Below are 15,267 nucleotides of genomic sequence, written 5' to 3'. Positions count from 1 at the left end.
AATGTTTTTGAGTCAATTTTTATAACATTATTTTCTAGGAAATTGACAACTTTATCTAAATTTTCAAGTTTAGTGTCATAAAATTCTTCGTTGTATTCTCTTTGTATCTCTACTTATATTCTCTCTCATATTGTTTACATGTGTTGCTGTTATTGATTAATTTTGCCAGCACCAATGCAGTTTAATTTTTTAAAATAATCAACTTTTGTCTTGCTGATTCTCTCCATTGTGTATATTTGTTTTGAATTTCATAAATTTCTAATTTTATATTTATTATCTCCTAATTTCTATATTTTTTGATTTATTCTAGTTTTCATGTATTATTCTGTTTAGTCTGTTTAAAATTCTCATAATTTTTTCTATTTGTCAAAATTTATGTAACTGTTTGTTAGATGTAGAAGTCAATTGATTCAGTTTATTTTATTTTATCTTGGCAAGAATTCTATATAATAAAAGCCTAATACGCAAATTGACCAAACGGTGGAATGATTGGTTGGCAGGGGGAGGTGGGGGGCGGGGTCAGCGAATAGGCAGTGCCAGGCCAGCCAAGGCAGGTGCCAGTGGGCAGAGGGTGGGACGGTGATCAGGGGCAGCAGCGACTGCCAGTGGCGGAGGGGTGATCAGGGGTGGGCCTGGCCGCTCACTGGCCTGCACTGCCCCCTGATCAGCCTGCGGGTCTCCTCCCACAGAGGGAGGCCAGACTACAGCTTAGGCAGGAGTGGGCCTAAGCTGTCAGTTGGACATCTCCTAAGGGCTCCTGGTCTGCAAGAGGGTGCAGGCCGGGCTGAGGGACCCCTTGAGTGCACTAATTTTCATGCACTGGGCCTCTAGTATTGCATAAGTACTGCTGTGTAATTCCTATTGGTTATTTTACCATCTGTATGAACTTCTTAAATAATGAAATGGTTACCTAAGTAAAATCTCAAGAGATGAACACTGAAGGATTAAGTATAATGATGGTAATTAATGTTATCCATTTTAATAGATTTGATACATTTTAGTACTTATTCTTCTTTTACATGTACAAGTTTTCCTATCTTTGGCTAATGGGAGTCCAAGTGCCTTCTGTGTCCTTGCATAGTGTGTGACAGAGTCTAGGTATAGGATTTCTGAAATGCCAACATAACCAAAATAGTCTTGGATATTTCTAGTCATACCTTGGAATCACACATATCTCCAAGGAACCCTGGTAGTTTCTTTTAGTGGAATATTATATTTGGAAAATATATCTGGGTGGTAGGTTTGCTTTTTCTACTGGGTTGTTACAGTTTCCCAGGCATTTTAGTGGAGAGCTAAGATACATGTATTTTATTTATTTTAGAGGAAAAAAATAAATTCTACCTTCCCATGATACCCAGATGGGAATTCATATGGCATTGTTCTGGGTTCCTTTCAGAAAGGGAAACTTTTACAATGTCCAGAGCCCTAGATGTCCTTCAAATGAAGGAGGAGGATGCCCTCAAATCATTCGCAGCAGGGACTTAGCTCAGGTGGCACCAACCTTGATTTCTAAATGAAACAAAGGGAGAGTGATGGCATGCACATCATAAATCCGAAAAGAACCTGGGAGAAGCTTTTGCAAGCAGCTCATGTCATCATTACCACTGGCTGATGTCAATGTCATATCCTCTAGGAATACTGGGCAATGGGCTGAAGATTGTAGCTTCCCCTGACACCACTTCTATTGTTGCCCTCTTTATTCACAAACCAGATCAATGGCAACCATTTCTGCTTGTCACTGATCCCAAGGCTGAACACCAGCCTCTAAGAGGCACCTTACGTTAACCTGCCCACCATTGCTCTGGGTAACACAGATTCTCCTCTGTGCTACGTGGACATTGCCATCCCTTGCAACAACAAGGAGGTTCATATAGTGGGTCTGATGTGGTGGATGCTGGCCTAGGACGTATTGCACATGCATGGCACCATCTCCTGTGAACATCCATGCGAGGTCATTCCTGATCTCTACTTCTACAGAGATCCTGAAGAGATTGCAAAGGAAGAGCAGGCTGCTGCTGAAAAGCTTGTGACCATGGAGGGATTTCAGGGTGAATGGACTGCTCCAATTCCTGAGTTTACTGTTAATAAACTCGAGGTTGTGGACTGGGCTGAAGGCACACAGGTGCTGTCTGTACCTATAAAGCAGTTCCCTACTGAAAACTGGAGTGATTAGCCACCACTGAAGACTGGTGAGAAGCCCCCACTGCTCAGGCCACTGAACGGGTAGGGACACCCACTGAGTGGTCTTAAACTGCTCTTCCACAAACTCTTAACAGAATAGAAATAAAGTTGAGGGAAAATAAACAGTTTCTAAAAAAAATGGTCAAAGGAGATATACAAATGGCCAACAGGTACATTAATTATTAAAACATAAGGGTTAACTTGTTCCAGAATGGTCCCTAGAAACAAAAAGTTAGAGTTCATACACTCTTGTAAAGCTTCGTGGAGATTAGTTATGTCCTGGTGACTAAGAAATTTATTCCTGGTACATATGAAGATTTGGACCTCAGCTCCTTATTATATGAAGGGAATATGCCAAATCCTGCTGCTGTGTTGACCTATTATATGGCTATTACAGGCCTGATGCATGAAATTCGTGAACTGGGAGGGAGTGTGTCCCACAGCCCAGCCTGCACCCTCTCCAATCTGGGACCCCTCAGGGGATGTCTGACTGCTTAAACCGGCAGTCGGACATCCTTCTCACAATCTGGGACTGCTGGCTCCCAACCGCTCACCTGCCTGCCTGACTACCCCTAACTGCTTCTGCCTGCCAGCCTGATCACCCCCTAACCACTCCCCTGCCAGCCAGATTGACGCCTAACTGCTCCCTTGCCGGTCCCTTCACCCCCAACTGCCCTCCCCTGCTGGCCTGGTCACCTCCAACTGCCCTCCCCTGCTGGTATGATCGCCCACAATTGCCTTCCCCTGCCGGCCATCTTGTGACCACATGGCGGTGGCTATCTTGTGCGTGGGTGTGATGGTCAATTTGCATATTACCTCTTTATTATATAGGATAATCAGATTGCTTAATCCAGAAGAGGCAGATAATGCTACCAACCTACCATAAATGCTGAGATTGAAGGGCAGAGCTAGAGTCAAGATTCTGTCTTGTCAAATTGCTATTGTAGTATTATTCCTGATTTAACCATGTTTCCCATGGATTAAAGATGCTTAAAAGCTCTATAGCTCATGTGTGAGGACCTTCCTCCAGTCTGAGGCATACCCTGAAATACATTTTCATTGACCTAGAATTCAATAGGCAACAGAGGACATGTTCACCTGTTTTTGCTCCTATTTCCATGTTTGTTTGTTTTTCCAATAAACACCACTGTTTTCCAATAAACACTATTGTCTGCTCTGTGAGCTTCTCGCTATATAAAATTATGCATGACAATAGCTATAAATGAATACTAATAACTGGATTAGTTTCTATAAATTTACTTTTCCTTTTATATTTGTTTCATTTTCTCTGAGCTAGCTGCTGCACCTCTGTTTTTTTTTTTTGTTTTTGATTTTGTTTTGTTTTTTAATGTTTGTCCACTTTCACAAATCATTTTTCCTTATATTGGTTTTGAATGCATACAGAAACTTTTTTTATTGGTTATATTTGACATTTTATACTGAATATTTATTTAACACAGTCTAAAATTAATAATTGAAACACCTACTGACCAATGCAAAGATCCTAAAACTTTAAATTTTATCATCACAGTTTTGACACTTGTTACATTGTATTATGCTGAATCTGCCTTTAATTGAACTCTACATATTAAACTTATTGTTGCTATTGTTTTTATTTATTCTTATTTTATACAGAAACTACTTGTTATATATGTCTACATTTTAAAAAATATTTTAATTGATTTTTTAGAGAGAGGAAGGGAGATACTGATGTGAGAGTAAAACATCAACTGGCTGCTTCCCTCACACCCCCTACTAGGGATTAAACCCACAATCCTGGCATGTGCCCTGACCTGGAATTGAACAAGCAACCTTTAGGTGCACAAGATGATGCCCAGCCCATTAAGCCACACTGGCCAGGGCAAATATATCTACATTTTAATCTTTTTGCTCTCACTGTTAAGCTTTCTCCTCAGAAAGTAAATTCTTTAGAATTTCCTTCAGTGTAGGCTTACTTATGGTAAAATCTGCCTGTTTTCATGTATCCTAAAATGTTATTCTTTTCCTCTCTTTGTTGAAAGACAGCTTTGATAGACATATGCTATTAGGTTGATAATTTTTTTCTTCAACAATTTGAAAACAATATTCCACTATCTTCTGGCTTCCATTATTGCTGCTGAATTTTTTTTCTTGTACCAAACATAGGCTTTATTTAAACACATACATTACAAATTGCATTTCTAGGAGGAACCACAAATGAAAGATAAAAATAAATGAGGTCAATCGTAATATAGTTTATGAAATATTTTTAAGATAAAATAAACTCAAATACAAAATTTGTTTCCATATGGAGTTTTTTCAAACAATTCTCAAATTAATTCTTTTAAGTGAATTTTTATACTTTTTGCTGAGAGGCATTTTATTCTCTACTAGACTCATAGAATTAATGCCCATTTTTTGTTTTCTCTATTGCTAAGGAAGCAGAGCACATGGATAGGCTATTTTCAAAATGCATAGTCAGGTTTTAGATTCTTATTTTGAAAGGACAATGTTGTTTTTAAAAATATATTAAACTTTTATTATCACCTTTAAATAAAATCTTATAAAACAAGCAGAACCACTATTAAAAACAAACATAGTTTTCCCAACAGATATCTAAATCAATAGAGAGTTTGATGAAAAATAAAGTATTCCCCTGAGCAAAACTACATTTCTTAGTGACAGACTGCAGTGATATAAAGTTCATCATCTTGGTTAAAAAGATATATATGTCAAGCATATCTAAAATCTGCCATTTTAGGACCATGAACTCATCTGTGAATTCTTTACTGCCCTTGCAAGGAAACAATACACAAAGTTCATCTTACCTAATAATAGACAAACATGCAAATTGACTTTACCTTTGCTACACCCACCAGCCAATAGGATTAGTATGCAAATTAACCAAAGATGGCAGTTAATTTGCATATGTAGGCGCCCAGTGGTGATTGGAGCCTGCAATCAGAGCTGAGAGGTCCCCTGATCAGGCCTAATGCCTTGAGGAATTAGGCCTGGGCAGGGGTGGAGCCGGCAATGGTGGGAAGCAGGGGCAGAGTCGGTGATTGTGGGGAACTGGGGGTCCCCTGCCCAGGCCTAACGCCTTGGTCAGAAGCATTAGGCTTGGGCAGGGATGGAGCCGGCAATGGTGGGGAGCAGGAGCAGAGCCAGAAATCACGAAGAGCAGGGGTGGAGCTGGCAATGACGGGGAGCTAGAGGTCTCCAGCCCAGGCCTAATGACTTGGCCACAGGCTTTAGGCCTGGGAAGGGGCAGAACCAGTGATTGTGGGGAGCTGGGGGTCCCCTGCCAAGGCCTAATGCCTTGGCTACAGGCATTAGGCCTGGGCAGGGGCAGAGCAGGAGATCGCAGAGAGCTGGGGGTCCCCTGCCCAGGCCTAATGACTCGGCCAGAGGCGTTAGGCCTGGGCAGGGGCTGAGCCAGCAATTGGTGTGAACTACAGAGGAAACACCTTTTCTGATTGCTCATTGGCTAAGCTCCCTGTATGCCACTGGTAATATTCTTAGTAACTTGGGTAATAAGAATCCAAATAGGTGATCTAGGGTTTTTTACCACACTCCTGGAGAAAAAAAAGGAAGGTCCACTGCTGGAGGGCTAAGAAATGTCATATCCTGCACTAGCCACTTTGGCTCAGTGGATAATGCCTCAGCCTGCCCACTGCAGGGTTTGGGTTCAATTCTGACTAAGGGCATGTACCTAGTTTGCAGGCTCCTCCCTGGCCGGGGCCCAGGTCAGGGCTCATGCAGGAGGCAACCAAGCAAAGTGTTCCTCTCACTTTGATGTTTCTCTCTCTGTCTTTCCCTTTCTCTTCCACATTTTCTAAAAATCAATGGAAACATATCCTCAGGTTAGGATAAAAAAAGAAAGAAAGAAAGAAATGTCATATCCTATGAAAGACACATCTTGAAAATGCCTAAAGAAAGTTGTCATTTTTTTCATGGTGAAGGGACTGGAGTCCGTGTTGATGAAAACACCTTGGTGGCTGCCATGACTGGCAGTGGCTGCAACAGCAGGGTGATGGGGCTGGTGCCTTCCTTTGATCAGCCCAGTCGCCTCCCACAAAAGGAGGCCAGACTGTGGCTTAGGCCCTCTCCCCAAGGGGAGCAGGGAGCAGGGAGTAGGACATCCCCTGAGGGCTCCCAGTATGAGAGGGGGCAGGCTGGGCTGAGGGACCCTGCCCCCTCCAGTGCACAAATTTTTGTGCACTGGGCCTCTAGTTTAATATAGTTAAGCCGCCTTGGTTCTTCAACTTAAATTGAAACTGGCTTTCTCATTTGATAAACATGAAAACAGACTTAATAGATGTTTAGTAATAATCGATACCATTTATTGAGTGTCTTCTATGAACTAGGCAGTATGCTGGATTTCATAGATACATCATCAAATTGTGGTGGCAGAATGGCCATTTCGATCCAGATCTATCTGACTCCATTCTGCCCCACTTCCTCTTACAGATCACAGTTTTACAAAACCTTTATGTTGCCAAACAAGGCCAATCAAATTTAAAATTTTCTGTCATCAGACTTAACTTTTGTGTGTGTATATGAATTTTTAAAATTTTATTTTTATTGTTGAAAGTATTACAGATGTCCCTTTTTTTCTTTCTTTATTGATTAAAGTATTACATATGTGTCCTTATCCCCCTATTGTCCCCACCTCACCCCTGCTCATGCCCTCACCCCCGCTGGTGTCCATGTCCATTGGTTATGCTTAAATGCATGCATACAAGTCCTTTGGGTGATCTCTCCCCCTTACCCCTACCCTCCCCTTCCTTCCCTCTGAGGTTTGAGCATCTAATCGATGCTTCTCTGTCTCTAGAACTGTTTTTGTTCATCATTTTATGTTGTTCATTATATTCCACAAATGAGTGAGGTCATGTGATATTTATCTTTCTCTGACTGGCTTGTTTCACTTAGCATAATGTTCTCCAGTTCCATCCATGCTGTTGCAAATGGTAGGAGATCCTTCCTTTTAACAGAGCGTAAAATTCCATTGTGTAGATCAGGGGTCCTCAAACTTTTTAAACAGGGGGCCAGTTCACTGTCCCTCAGACCGTTGGAGGGCCGGACTATAGTTTAAAAAAAAACTATGAACAAATTCCAATGAACACTGCACATACCTTATTTTGAAGTAAAAAAATAAAACGGGAACAAATACAATATTTGTATTTGCATGTGGCCCGCAGGCCATAGTTTGAGGACCCCTGGTGTAGATGTACCACCATTTTTTAATCTGCTCATCTGCTGATAGGCACTTAAGCTGTTTCCAAATCTTAGTATTGTAAATTGTGGTGTTATGAACATAGGGGTGAATATATCCCTACTGATTGGTGTTTCTAGTTTCTTGGGATATATTCCTAGAAGTGGGATCACTGGGTCAAATGGGAGTTGCATTTTTAGTTTTTTTGAGGAAACTCCATACTGCTCTCCACAGTGGCTGCAGCAGCCTGCATTCCCACCAGCAGTGAAGGAGGGTTCTTTTTTTCCCCACATCCTCACCAGCACTTGTCGTTTGTTGATTTGTTGAGGATAGGCATTCTGAAAGGTATGAGATGGTATCTCATTGCCGTTTTGATTTGCATCTCTCGGATGATTACTGACTTTGAGCATGTTTTCATATGTCTCTTGGCCTTCTGTATGTCCTTTTCAAAAAGTGTCTATTTAGGTCCATTGCCCTTTTTTGATTGGGTTGTTTATCTTCTTTTTGTTAAGTTGCATGAGTTCCCTGTAAATGTTGGAGATTAAACCCTTATTGATGATAACATTGGCAAATATGTTCTCCCATGCAGTGGGCTTTCTTGATTTGTTGATGGTTTCTTTTTTGTGCAGAAGCTTTTTATGATGTCCCCTTTTCTATCCTCCCACCATTGACCCCTCCCCCCCACTCCCAACCTTTCCCCAGGTCTTCCCTGCACTATTGCTGTTGAGTTTTTAATTTGTTTTTTATATATTTTGTTTTATTTTCTGCAAGTTTAACTCCCATTTGTCTCTAGTAATCTATCTTTTCTAAGTGCTTTTTAAGATTTTTTACTCATCTTTGGGATTCTCAATGTTACTCTAAATATATATAGAAATTTGTTTTTATTTCTTATTGATTATATTATATTTAGTATCTATGCTTTCCAACCAACTATTTAATCTGCATTTCCTTGCAATTTCATCACTCTTCCAATATTCTCTTTAACCCAATCTCTCTGCTAGATAAGCTCACTCCAATGTTGCCCTGCTTTACCATATTAATAATACAGTGTCTTTTACTTTTAATACTTGATGTACTTTAGCCTGTCATAACAGTTTATATTTGGTTTATCCATTTGTTCTGAAAAAATAAGTTTGTTTGTTATTGGATGCTAGAGGCTCAGTGCACGAATTCATGCACCTTGAAAGGAACTTTGGGCCAGGAGGCTAAGGTGGGCACAGGGGTGGGTCTCAGCCCATCCTCCGCACCCCTGCCCAGCCCCTCCCACCACAGCCTTGGTCCCCAACTCCTGCAGCCACCACTCCCATGTGCTTATGGCACCTGCACCGTTCGCACCCACTGATGACATGGAGTGATTGGGACTATTGCCAGCAGCATGTGCAAGTGGAAGCTGCTACCCTGATCACTCCTCAGGAGCAGGGGGAGGTGGAGAAGCCCTCAGGGGTAATTGGGGCCAGCAGCCACCGCTCACACCTACTGCCAGCGCCAAGAAATCAAGACTGGCACCAGGCACTGGCAGCAGGTGCGAGCAGTGGCTTCAGCACCAGCAGTGGGTGCAAGCAGGGCCGTTGCCAGCAGCGGGTACGAGTGGAAGCTGCTGGCCCCAATTGCCCCTCAGGAACAGGGGGTGGTGGAGAAGCCCTGGGGGTGATAGGGGCTGGCAGCTGCTGCTTTTACCCGCTGATGGCACCGAGTCATCAGGGCTGGGGTTGGGCCAGGCACCTGCAGTGGGTATGAGCGCCAGGCAGGACCGCAGCATGCAGGAGCAAAGAATTTTCAGTAACCACTAGGGGCTCGCCCCAATGGTAGCAACTGACACTCTGCCTTGGTCTGGCGCCCCTGCTCACCTGCTCCACCATCCTGCCACAGCCAATGCCTGTCATGTTCCACACACGGCCCCTAGTGGTCATTGCACATCATAGAGACCAGTTGTTTGGTTGTTCTGTTCTGCTATTCAGTCTATTTGCATATTAGGGTTTTATATATATATATATATAGATAGTAGGCAAAATTCTCGAGATATCTCCACTCCAAGATTCCTCTCCCTTGATTATTCAATCAAACAGTAATTTAGGGGCTGTTATGAAGGAATCTTCCAAGTGTAATCAAAGTCTCAAGTCAGTGGAGATTATCCAGGAGGGCTTGACTTAATCAAATGAATCCTTTAAAAGTAGAGTTTTCTACAGCTGTTTGCAGAAAGGGAAGTCAGAGAGCTCAGCCAATGTGGCTCAATGATTGAGCATTGATACATGAACTAGAAGGTCATGGTTAGATTCACAGTCAGGGCGCATGCCAGAGTTGAAGGCTCAATCCCCAGTATGGGGCATGCAGGAGGCAGCCAATAGATCAGTGATGGCGAACCTATGACACGTGTGTCAGAGGTGACACGCGAACTCATTTTTTTGGTTGATTTTTCTTTGTTAAATGGCATTTAAATATATAAAATAAATATCAAAAATATAAATCTTTGTTTTACTATGATTGCAAATATCAAAAAATTTCTATATGTGACACGGCACCAGAGTTAAGTTAGGGTTTTTCAAATGCTGACACACCGAGCTCAAAAGGTTCGTCATCACCGCAATAGATGGTTATCTCTCATTATTGATGTTTCTATCTCTCTCCCTCTCCCTCTCCCTCTCCCTCTTCTTTCCTCTCTCTGAAATTGATTAAAGACTTTTTTTTTTTTTTAAAAAAAGAAAGGACAGTTAGAGACATTCAAAGTATGGGAAGGAACTGACTTACCAACTCTTGTTTAAAGATGGAGTGTAGGATAAGGGAGCATGTATGAAAGAATGTGAGTAGTCTGAACTTGCTGAGAGAAGCCCCTGGCCAACAGGAAGTAAGAAAATATGGTCCTCAGTCCTCCAGCTATATGTAACTGAGTTCTGCAAACAACTTGAATGGGCTTGTACACAGAATCTCCCCGAGTCTCCAGATAATAGACCAACCTGGAAGATAGAACATAACTGTGATGAAATAAATGTGTATAGTTTTAAGACACTAAATTTGTGTTATTTTTACATAGCAATTGTATGCTTAAATATTTTCTAAGAGGGTATATCTTATATTATGTGCTCTTATCACAAAAGAAAAAAAAAACTTAAGAAAGCAATAGAAAATTTATATCCTGGGCCTCCATACTCTTCGATCTCCTCTGACCATTGTGACTATTTTATCCCTGGCTTATCACCTGGATTCTTTTCCTCTGTCTAATTCTTAAACTAGGGTGTTTCCTATATATCTTCAATCAATCATTATCTTTATGATTTTGTCACCCAGATAAAGAGAGTACATGAATCTATGTGAAAGAAAGTCTTCTCTTTCCTTCTTTATTATTTTATGAAGAAATTGACCGCATTATGTTTGTGTTTAAACAGTATTTGTAAATATTGAGTATTACCTCATAATTCTTCAATTTAAAAAAAATATATAAAGGTAAATATAAAGAAAATAAATTTATAAACATTGTTTTAAATTTATACTTAAACTTCACTTACAATTTAATTAAATCCATAATTTTGAAAAACTAATCTAGTCTTCCCTGATTTATCTCTCTTCCAACCTCTATTTTCTATTTGAGAACATGTAGAATTTAATATTTTTATTAGGATTATTTGCTGGTTGTTTCTGGTATATGTGTATTTTCTTTGGGGGATTTTGTACTCTATTTTGAGTCCTACCCCCCCCAAAAGAGAATATAATTGTGGGAACATGAAATATGTTTAATGCAAGTTTTATGACTTACGGAGAAAATGAGATCTAAAAAGGCGGCTTCTGAATAAAAGGAAAGATGGGGATATTTTGCAAAGTTCCCAACAGCGCATTATCTTGAATTTCTCTCCACTGTCAACATTTTTTTAAAATATGCTTTTATTGAATTTTTTAGAGAGAGAGGAAGGGAGAGGGACAGAGACATAGAAACAGTGTTATGAGAGAAACATCAATTGGCTGCATCCTGCACACCCCTACTGACGATGGAGCCCACAACCTGGGCATGTGCTCTGACCAGGAATCAAACTGTGACCTCCTGGTTCATGGGTCAATGCTCAACCACTGTGCAACACTGGCTGGGCAACTGTCAACATTTTAACTCAGCAGCAGCAATACCATAGTGCTACAAAAGAGAAATAGGAGGATCATCTTGTATCTGTTTACGTTCTTATTGTAAAACTAGAGGCCCGGTGCACAAAAATTTGTACACTCGGGGGGGAGGGGGGGTCCCTCAGCCCGGCCTGTGCCCTCTCGCAGTCTGGGACCCCTTGGGAGATAACGACCTGCTGGCTTAGGCCTGCTCCCGGGTGGCAGAGGGCAGGCCCAATCCCTAGGTGCAGCCCCTGGTCAGGCTCAGAGCAGGGCCGATTGGGGAGTTGGGGCACCGCCCCCTGTCATGCACAGAGCAGGGCAGATTGGGAGGTTGCGATGCCACCCTCAGTCATGCTCAGGGTAGGGCCGATTGGGGGGTTGGAGCATCGCCCCCTGTCACGCACAGAGCAGGGTCAATCCGGGGGTTGGGGCGCTGCCCCTGTCATGCACAGAGCAGGGCCCATCAGGGGGTTGGGGAGCTCCCCCCTGTCATGCACAGAGCAGGGCCCATTAGGGGGTTGAGGAGCTCCCCCCTGTCACTCAGAGAGTAGGGCCGATAGGGGAGTTGGGGCACCGTCCCCTGTCACACACAGAGCAGGGCGGATCAGCGGGTCGGGGCACCGCCCTCTATCACCCACAGAGCAGGGCCGATCAGGGGGTTGGGCGCCGCCACTCTCACACTCAGGGCAGGGCCGATGGGGAGGTTGTGGCTCTACCCCGTCACACACAGAGCAGGGCCCGTGGGGGGGGGGGGTTGGGATGCCGCACCTTGTCACACACAGAGCCGCAGGGCAATCAGGGGGTTTGGGCGCTGCCCCCTGTCATGTTGATCCCGGTGCCGGGAGGCATATTACCCTTTTACTATATAGGGTAGAGGCCTGGTGCATGGGTGGGGGCTGGCTGGTTTGCCCTGAAGGGTGTCCTGGATCAGGGTGGGGGTCCCCACTGGGGTGCCTGGCCAGCCTGGGTGAGGGGATGATGGCTGTTTGCAGCTGGTCACACACCCTTCAGGGTAGAGGTCCCCACTGGGGTTGCCTGGCCAGTCTGGGTGAGGGGCTGAGGGCTGTTTTCAGGCTGGCGGGTGACTGAAGCTCCCAACCGCTCCTTTTTTCCTTTTTTTTTTTTTTTATTCTGGGCCAGCTTTACCTTTAGGCTTGGCTCCAGCTCTTAGGCCTCCGCTCCTGAAAGTAGGTTTCTGGCCTTTGCTTACAATGTTGCCATCCTGCTGGCTAAAGTCTGGCGGTATTTGTTACAGAATTTCTTAAACTTCCCGCTCAGAGGCCTGCAGCCGCAGGCAGGGAACGTTGGTTTCCTCTGTCACTGAGGCAACCAAGCCTCATGTTAGTTTCAAGCTGCCTGGCTGCCAGTCGCCATCTTGGCTGACAGTTAATTTGCATATCCCGCTGATTAGCCAATGAAAAGGGTATCGGTCGTACGCCAATTACCATGTTTCTGTTTTATTAGTGTAGATGTATAAATCTATGTCCAGCATCTCCTATGTATATTTACTCTGGTTATTTTCTTTTTGACTTTATTAGGACACAGAGTTTTTAAAAGCAGAGCTCTTGATTTGTTTTGACAGTTGACATAGGGGACATTTGATAAATGCTAAATAATCAACACCTAAATATGTCTTCCAGAGCTGGAAGATCACGCCTATTTAAATCCCTCTCTCTAATGCCCAGCCTACCCTTCAGCACAGCTGGGATGTAATAAATTCTTTCCCATGATAGATACAAATACCCTGAGGGCTATAGGCTATAGAGACCAAAGGTCATGTCTGGCCACTATGCTTCCCCTTTGTTCCTAATCTGAATTTATTCATGACTAGCTCTGCTTACTACTACAATCAGAAAAGCTAAGGAGGTCATATGGAAAGCAGAGGAAAAAGATGTGATGGATGTAGAAACAGTAGGAAATGATGAATGATCCTGCAGCCTCACTGGGCAAGAGGTTTCAAAAGAATGCATAGGAAAGAATAGATTTTCCTGTGCTCTGAATGTATTCTCAAGAAATAAACTACTTAAAATGCACCATTTTAATGTTCTCATTTATCTTTTCTACATATCTCAACACACCCTTTTGCAAAAGTAAAATACCAGAGCCTGACATAATATTAGAAATGCTCACACATATATCAGTAGTCTGTGGTAAAATTTTGTCATTAAAGGAATTTCAGAATATTATAATATAAACTAAATGAAAACAAAGGTCAAGAACCATAGGAATATAGAAATTACTGATAATAATATGATGATAATAGCTACTATTAATTAAACACTTTTCACATGCCAGGCACTGCTAAGCAGTTTATATGAATTAGCTCATTCAATAATTTTTAAAAGTATGGTTATGTAGACAAAGGATGAAAAGGGGGAAATATTTGTCAAAGGCCATACAACAAATATAATGTAGAATTGGGACTTTTACCTATTTTTCTCTGATTCAGATTCTTAAAATCCTTCATGTACTGTCTCCCCAAAAGAGTTAGCGTTGTTTTTGAATGCATTATTGGAAAATGGGGAGGGGGCTTTTGTTGAAGATTTATATATTACTAGAGGCCCGGTGTACAAAATTTGTGCACAAGGGGGGTACCCTCAGCCCAGCCTGCACCCTCTCCAATCCAGGGGATGTCTGACTACCGTTTACGCCCAATCCCTGGGACACCTGGCTCCTAACTGCTCACCTGCCTTCCAGCCTGATCACCCCTAATTGCCTCTGCCTGCTGGCCTAGTCACCCCTAATTGCCCCCCTGCCAGCCTGGTTGCCCCTTACTGCACGCCCCCCCCCCCCCCGCCAGCCTGGTCGCCCCCAACTTCCCCCACCCCCGCCAGCCTGATCTCCCCAAACTGCCCACACTGCTGGCCCGGTCATCCCATGCAGCCTGGTGTTCAGTCATTTGGTCATCCCTCACTAACCCCCTGCTGGCCTGGTCACTTCGCTCAGCATGTTTTGTCATCCTTTCAGTCGTCCGTTCGGTTGTGATGGCCCCTGGCTCTTTATATATATAGATTTGGTACTATTTCCTAGTGTCATCCTAAAACTAACTGTTTCAGAAATGTAGATGTGCTTCTGAACCACATTACTGTACTTCTATCTTCCATGTCTTGTATCAAATAATGTTAATGAATAAATTTTGAGAGGAATATGTGAGATATTTTTAAGAAGTAACATGCCTTCATTAGGTTAGGTTATAAGTGAAGCTGACATAGGTTAAAGGAAATAGTGTGAAAAAAGGCTTCATTTTTTCTAGATAAAAATAGTTTCAAGCACAAGTTGAAACCATGAATCACATTAAAATTAACTCCAAATTTAAAAATCTATTGATGTTGAAAGAAACAAGCACAAGGTCATACTTTTCCTTTATGTAATTCTGATGGTTTTTCTTTGTCTCTGTAGTTCATCTACTAATTTGAATGTCATCTTAATGGAGGCACTGGTTTTTTTGTGTGGTTTAAATTGATATTTTCCACATGACAAGCTTGTAATGACTCATTTAAATAAGTAACATGTTTTAGTAGATTAAACAAAAATGTTGCAATATTTTTCTGATAGATATATTTTACATGTGGTAAAATAAAGTGATATTTTTAAAGAATGTGTATATTTTATTTAAAATTTATAGCTTTTAGATCTGGTGGATTTTGAAGATATGAATCTAATTTTCAAAAAGACTAAAAGATTTGTGGAAAATTCTAACAAATATCTAGTAGATAATATTAAATGTTGTGCTAGCCATCTTCAAACAGATAATGTGAGCTAGCATGGAGGTATTTTTTTTTTCTGTTGAATGGCTCTTCAGCGAA

General features: G+C 42.2%; 1 pseudogene; it reads left to right on the top strand.

The window, feature by feature from the left end:
• Positions 1-1,413: 1,413 nt before the first annotated feature.
• Positions 1,414-2,250, top strand: LOC118654643 (annotated as a pseudogene).
• Positions 2,251-15,267: the final 13,017 nt, after the last annotated feature.

Source organism: Myotis myotis, unplaced genomic scaffold, assembly GCF_014108235.1.
Source record: "Myotis myotis isolate mMyoMyo1 unplaced genomic scaffold, mMyoMyo1.p scaffold_m19_p_4, whole genome shotgun sequence".
NCBI classification, from domain to species: domain Eukaryota; kingdom Metazoa; phylum Chordata; class Mammalia; order Chiroptera; family Vespertilionidae; genus Myotis; species Myotis myotis.
This window is presented reverse-complemented; position numbering and strand designations above follow the sequence as displayed.